General features: G+C 33.2%; 1 long non-coding RNA gene across 1 annotated transcript; it reads right to left on the minus strand.

Annotated features, from left to right (window-relative positions):
- Positions 1 to 223: 223 nt before the first annotated feature.
- Positions 224 to 1,888, minus strand: LOC138337227 (uncharacterized). Its single transcript, XR_011210747.1, has 2 exons — positions 1,017 to 1,888; positions 224 to 551 (listed from the first exon to the last, which is right to left on the minus strand). It is a non-coding gene; the product is annotated as an uncharacterized lncRNA (long non-coding RNA).
- Positions 1,889 to 7,767: the final 5,879 nt, after the last annotated feature.

Consider the following 7,767-nt stretch of genomic DNA (forward strand, 5'->3'; position numbering starts at 1 on the left):
CTATAGACATGATTTCTAGGTGTTTCAAAAAGTAACACATATATGCATAATTTGTAAATGGTATGAACAAATTAAACCTTAGACATGGTTTCTACATGATAAGACAAATGAGAATTTAATATTTTAACATCTAACAACCTACTAGATTTATTAGGATTTGATTTTAACATTTAAAAATTAATGGATTCTAGTTCTTATTTTTTAAGACTTGTTAACAAAAACGTCAAGCAAATTGAAAATTGATTAGATTATAACACCTACAAATATCAAATCTAGGTGGTTAAAGACAAACCTATAGGCATGATTTCTAAAAAATAATGAGCAAGTAAGCATATAAATCCCCCTCCCCTAGACGACCCCCAAATAACTTTATTATATGATCTTTAGGGTTACAATTGTTACATCATTCAAATAAATAAAATAGCGGAAAAAATAAAAATATATATATATGTACATTCAAACAAATAAACAAATCCTTCTTCAATTAATCTTCAACTTGAACTTCAAATATGAAACCATTACTACGGACATGTTGCATATTACTGCATCAGCTGCGCGAATTCAACAAAATGGATCATGCAAATTAGCAAGTTGATAAGTAATTTAAGAAATGTAATCTAAATTACCACATCAAGAACAAATCCATAGGCACCACTTAATTAGCTCAAGTTGGGGAACAAATTGACATCATATTAGTTTTAGGAGGGTAATCGATTTAAAAGCAATGGTCAGCAACTCCGTACTAAGAACATACTAATGCTTTCTACAGATTAGCAAATTACAGAGAAACCAATAATAGAGATATGAGAATATTCACACATCAGCTAATTACAACAAAACATGTTTAACATCATACGGGTAGCAACTTAGTTCCTTCTAGGATGCATTCAAGGCATTAGTTAATCTCATATAAAGTATATATGCATAGAAAATACATTATATAGAAATCAAGAGCATGCCGATGACCAACAACTAAGAGTATTAAGAGATGAATAATAATTTTAACTAGAACAAACCTGGACGGATCTGTCCAGATCCGCCATTTCTCAAACACTAAGTTTGAATTTCATGTCATTGCTGACCAGAGCCGGAGTTTCTGTTTGTTGTTTCGGCGGAAAAGGGAGGGGACGAGTGGACTTCTTGCTGGCGGGAGGCGCTGGAGCTACTGTCTGGATAGTTGTCCTCGCGGTGGCTCTCTGCTCGGAGCTGCTGCGCTGGTGTCCAGCTGCTGCAGGTTGCTGGAACTCACCGCTCGGAGCAGCGACTGGAGGAGATGAAGCAGCGCCGGCTACTGATTGGAGGTTCTTCTAGCGTTGCCGGCTGCTGCTGGTTTTTCTCGCATGCTGCTGGTCAGATGAGGAGAAAAGGAGAAGAAGAGGGGACGAGAGGAGAGACGTCGGCGTAGGGGGCTGCTGCTGTCCCTGCCGGTCGCCGCTCGTCTGATGACTGTCGCTGGTTGACGCCGATGGAACCTGCGACTGCTACAGTACCTGCGAAGAAAGAGAGGGAGCGAAGGAGAGGGAAGGGGAAGGAGAGGGTGAGAGAAGAGACGGGAAGGGAGAAGAGGGACGAAGGAGGGGAGGAGACGGGAAAGGTAGAAAGATGGAGAGAGGAAGAAGAGGGGGGTGGCGGCTGGAGAGAGGGACGACGGCTGGGAAGAGAGAGTGGGGCGTCGTCACCTCTGTTCGCCGGAAAATTGGAGAGGAGAGGGAGAGGGCTGGCGGCTTGGAGAGAGGGGGGAGAAGAGAGGGTATGTTTAGGTTTTGGTCATTTGGTGTTGAGAGAATTAGAGAGTTAATCACAACCATTAGATTAGATAGCGATGAAGGGTTAGGATTCGATCTAGGATTTATTTTTTAGGATGCACGGATGAGATCAAAAGATGAAGTTTTGAAATTAGATTAGCAAAGATATAGAATGGCTAAAATTGCAATTAAAGTGGTTAGAATTGAAATGAAATAGTGGCTATGATTGTAATAAAACTCTAATTCAAGTGGCTAGAATTGGAAGATTTTAGAATAGAATAGGCTAGAATTTAAATAATTTTAAGGAAAGTGTAAAAATCATTTAACTTTGAAACATTTGAAATTCGTTAATAATTTTAAAATATTTTAAAAATATATACAATAATTTTATAAAGTAGAACATACTAAAAAATATATAATTTTCAAGCAAAGTCGACTAAAAACTTTAAAGTTTAAAATACGTATTTAATCTAATAGTATTCCTAAAAAGGGTCAAAGGTCGGTCAAAATTGGGTGTCAACAAGCTTCAACACATATTTCACATTTATCAAAATTGTTCGAGTCTAAATCAGATATTAAATCAAGAGACTGCATGTACTTAATATATGAGACATTAACATGTCCTTGTGTAGCATGCCACAAGGAAATAGGCTCAACCACGTAAGCAGAAGTAGATGCATTGTTATTAAAAATATTAAGTACAAAGAGTCCCTTATTACAATAGTTTTTTCTCATAAACACATTACTTTTTGTTAATATAATCTTATCATATTCAAATATCACTTTGATTCCAGCTTTATTTAGAAATGCTAAGAAATCAGATTTGCTCGTATTTTAGGAACATGTAGCACATTCATAAGGGCTGAAGTTTTTCCTGAAGTGAGCTTCAGAAGCACTTTACCCTTATCCAAGACTTTAGCAGTTCTTGAGTCTCCAAGGTAAATTACCTCACTGTCATCTCTTATTGGTATATAGGAGGCATATGCTTCTCGGTTTGCACAAATGTGCCGAGTAGCCCTAGAATCTACTGCTCATTCTTTTACATGTGCCATAAGATTCACCTAAGAAATGAAAGCTACAATAATTTCATCTCCTTCAACTAAATTAGTTTTAAGAAGATAACATTTTTCACTGTCATTTCTAACTTTTCTTTTACACGTAGCTGCATAATGACCTGGTTTTCCACAAGTAAAACAACAACTTTTTCTTTTTTCAAAGTTGGGATTATTAGGCCTGTAACATTGAGACTTATTAACATACCTGTTATTTTTGTTGATTTGTCCTTGCACTAAATTTGTCTTGAGAGCTAGTTATTTAGCCTTAAATGACTCTTTCCTGTTAGTATCTTCAATTAAAATATGAGCCATTGTCTCCTCAATAGTTAAATTTGTTTGCTTATGTTTTAAGTTATTTTTATAATCATTCCACGATTCAGGCAATTTTTTAATCAACACTCCAGCAGAAAAAAAATTCAATTCAGAAATTCCTTAAGCCTTCAAGTCTTCAAGCAATTTTTTATACTCATTAATTTGAATTTCATCTCTTTCACGTCACTCATTTGTCATTGATAATATTTTTCAACTACAATTTTTTGTTTGGTAACATCTTCAGCAGTGAATTTCTTAATTAAGGCTTCCCAAATAGCTTTTGCTTCCTTGCAACTAAAATAAACATCAAACAATTCGTTAGAAATATTTTGCAATATAGTATGATGACATACATTATTGGCGTATTGCCATGATTCCAGAATTTGGTTGTCAACGTCTACACTTGGTTGAGGATGTATTAAAGCATGTGCAACTCCGTGAAATCAAGCAATTAAAATATACGCTCTTGTCATTTTTTTAAAATTTTCATTAGTAAAGATTTCAATATTTGACACATTCAAAAATGATTTATCATAAGGTAATACAACTGAAACTGGGGTAGCTAGTACCAACATTTGAAGTATTAGAAATAATTTCAAGAGTAGTATTATATGTCATAGTTTCTTAAATTGTTGGGCAAATAATTTCAAATTTTACAATAATAATATCAAAATAACTTATTATTTAATAAAATAATAGGGTGAAAATCACTACAATGATAGAAAATAATATTAGTGTATAAAATTAATATTTGAGTCGTGTTAGGCACTATCCTAAGAAACTATTTTAATGATGTGAAATGTTTTTCCCAAATTAAACAAGTACTTTTTTATCTTAAATAGAGGGTACAAAATTCAGCAAGTTATTATAAAATTAATAGAAATTACTAATTAAATTAGAAGAGGATAAAGAATAGCGGAGACAACGAGAGAGTGAGAGAAACAACAAAACAAAGATGTGTGAATTGTATATTTTTAGAGTGAAAGTTAAAGCTTATTTATATGTCAAAAGGTGAGCTCCAATTTTGACAAGTGTCAAAATTGTTTCAAGAGAAACAACCGGACAAGTTGTCATTTCTCCAAGCAACGCAATTCTTCTCAATTACACCTTAAAATAATTTATCTTAAAAAATATAAATTCTTTTGAAATAAATAAAATACTTCATATATTTTACTTGCAGCTTCCATATGAAAAATTCATCTTGTTCATTTTTTATATTTATTTTTATTTTACAAAATTTGTATGTTCTGATTTAATATATTATTATTGAATTTTGTATAAACATTTCATTTAAAAACTCAGGAAAGTTGATAAAGCAACATATTTGTGAGTCATTAAAATTGTTGGTGGATTTGAACTTTGAAGTAGTAGCTACTAATATTTATTATTTTTTTAAAAAAAAATATGTATGATTATATACTAATTTTATACAAAACGGGAGATTACACTATTAGCTATTAGACCCAATATATATTCTTCTTATTTTAATTTGATGTCTGTATTCTGTATCAAATTAGGTTTCTCGTTCCTCGTTACACAGTATAAAATCCGCTTTCAATTGGTTAGATATGATTTATCATATTTTATGATCAGTTTATACACCATATTAATACAATGAGTAAACAATTAATTGCTGAATTGAAAAATCTGTTATGATAGTAAATATATACTCTATATTATTTGAAAAGTATCCGAACATTAATTGTATAGAATGTGTAGCTAATGTGTTTATAATATCGATACAATACGCATGTAATATGATTTTGTAAAATAAAATATTGATGTTTAGAAAGTATATAAAAATTGGTATCGATTAATTAGTATTTTATCGTATGAAATAGAAATGAAATTTGATATCCCAATAAATTCGTGGACTATTATATTTTTTATTGATGTTTAGAAAGTGTATAAAAATATGTATCAATTAGTAAAATTTAGTTTAGTATGTATAAACATTTTACAGTTTTTGATGTTTAAAAAATATTTAAAAATAATAGTATCAATTAGTAAGTTAAGTTTAATGCGTATAAACATTTTACTGTATGAAATATGATACGCTCAACTTATTTGTGAATTATATCTTTTATTAGTGCTTAAAAAATGTATAAAAATTAATATCAATTAGTAAGTTTAGTTTGATATGCACACATATTTTACTGTATGAAATATGTATGAAACTTGATACCCCAACAATATGAAGATTATATACAAAGTCATAAACTGTTGGCATATATGGCCAAATTGATACCGGCCCACAATCATAGTAGTTAGTTCGTATGTATATATTGTAGGTAATCTATATATATTGTTTTGCTTCTTTCAGTTGTAACAGATTATAGATTCTCTCATTTTTTTAAAAATGAATACAAGATATTTTTCTCTCACCAACTTGAAGAATTAGGGTTCGCCATAAATGACATTCAAGTTCTTTCACCATTTCTTTACAAATTAACATGGTATCAGAGCAAAACCTGGTAGTTCGCATCGTTTTGTTTTTACATATTTCATCGGTGTATTTCTATTTGCTGCTGGTTATTGTTTTAGCGTTCTTTTCTGCTTCGACGAGCTAGAGATCAAAGTTTTGTTCTTCCGCCATTGCTGCTTAGAGTTTTTTCTCTAGTTTACTTCTGCTTTTACACATCTGGTGACATTTGATTTCTCTTAATTCATTACTTCAAGATGCCTACTGATACACAATCTGAGGTTAACAATACTTGATCTGAGGTCATTGATCTGTTTCATCCATTATATCTACATCCATATGATACTCCTGGAACTTTACTAGTAACAATTCCTTTCAATGGAATAGGTTTCGGAGAGTGGAAACAAGGGATGCTTATTTTTCTTTCTGCAAACAACAAAATTCAGATCATCGATGGTAGTTTTCCTGAACCTAATTCTAATTCACAATTTTTTCGCCATTGGCAAAGATGTAACAATATGGTGAAATCTAACATATTGAATGCCCTTTCTAAAGACATTGCTAAGACCGTTCTCTACTATCGAACTGTGAAGAAAGCCTGGAATAATTTGGTAGACAGATATGGTGTTGCTAACACTTCTCAATATTATAGTATTCAAAGAGCCATCTCATCAACTGCTCAAGGATCTTTCGACATTTTTCATTATTACACTAAGCTCAAAGGATACTGGGATGAACTACATTCTTTGTCTATTGGTAATCCATGCACTTGTGGAGCTATGCACGAGTCTAATGAGATACATAGATTGATATAGTTTCTTTCTAGTTTGAATGACTCTTATTCCACTGTTCGTAGTAGCATTCTTATGATGGTACTTGTTCCTTCTGTTGAAAAGGCATACTCTATTCTGATTAGGGATGAAAACAGAAGGAAGTTCATTCTAATTCTCTTATTTTCTCCCCTGATTCGGTATCATGTTCTGCAAGCTCCAGTTCTAATTCCAGGGCTCCTCCATCTACTAACAGATCTTTCAATCAGATGGTGAACTTTGATACCAAACGAAATGATTATGTCTGCAAATATTGCAAAAAGACTGGTCATACTATTGATAAGTGTTTTATACTTCATGGCTTCCCACCTGAGTTTAAGTTCACCAAGGGTAAACGGATTGCTACATGTACTCAAGTGGAGAATCCTCCCGATTCTTCCTCACTTGATTCTTCTCCGGTTGATCCACCTTCACGTGGTTTTTCTAAGGAACAATATGATCATATCATGAAGCTCTTCCATAATGTTCAGATCTCTACCTCAAGTGCAGGATCATCCTCACATGCTCATGCCAATTTTTGCAAGTTGGCACTCAATTCCTGGTTATAAATCTTCTGGTCACACTGTTTGTCATGCTTCAGTTGAGGATTTTAGTTCTTCGATTTTAGATTCTGGAGCCACAAATTACATGACCCCCCACAAGCATCTCTTACATAACATTCAACATTTACTTTCCCCGTGTCTGTTCACCTTGCCTAATGGTTACAAAGTGCGAGTAACTTTCTTTGGTTCTCTGTTTCTTTTCTCTAATATTACCTTACACAACGTGTTGTTGGTGTGTTCTTTCCATTATAACCTAATTTCTATTCATTAACTTCTTACGCAGCTTAATTCTTCTGTTCCCTTTACTAATTCAACATGTTATATGTAGGGCCCTTCTCTGAAGAGCCCACTGGTTATTGGTAAGCTTGAACCTGACCTCTACATTCTGCGTATTCCCTCTATTACTGCAGTTCTTTATGTTGAATTTGATTCATCATGTGATGGTTGTACTACTTTAGCAATGGGTCATTTACCTTTTGTTAAAATGATTTCTATTCCTCATATTTCATGCAAATTTTCCCCTAAACAATCTTTCAATTGCCCTATTTGTCCAATGGCTCGCCAACAACGCTTGCCTTTCCCTGAAAGATCAACACATTCCACTTCCATTTTTCAGCTTGTTCATATTGATCTTTGGGGTCCTTATCACACTTCTACGTAAAATGGTTTTCATTACTTTCTAACTTTTGTGGATGATAAGAGTCGAATGACATGGACTCATATCCTATCTTGTAAAGGCAATGTTTTTACTGTCATCAAAGCTTTCATTGCCATGGTTTCTACTCAATTTCAGACTTATGTTCAAACTATTTGGACAGATAATGCTTTCGAATTAGGCTCTGCCTCGGCTCATGCTCAGTA

Source organism: Solanum lycopersicum, chromosome 7, assembly GCF_036512215.1.
Source record: "Solanum lycopersicum chromosome 7, SLM_r2.1".
Taxonomy (NCBI): Eukaryota; Viridiplantae; Streptophyta; class Magnoliopsida; order Solanales; family Solanaceae; genus Solanum; species Solanum lycopersicum.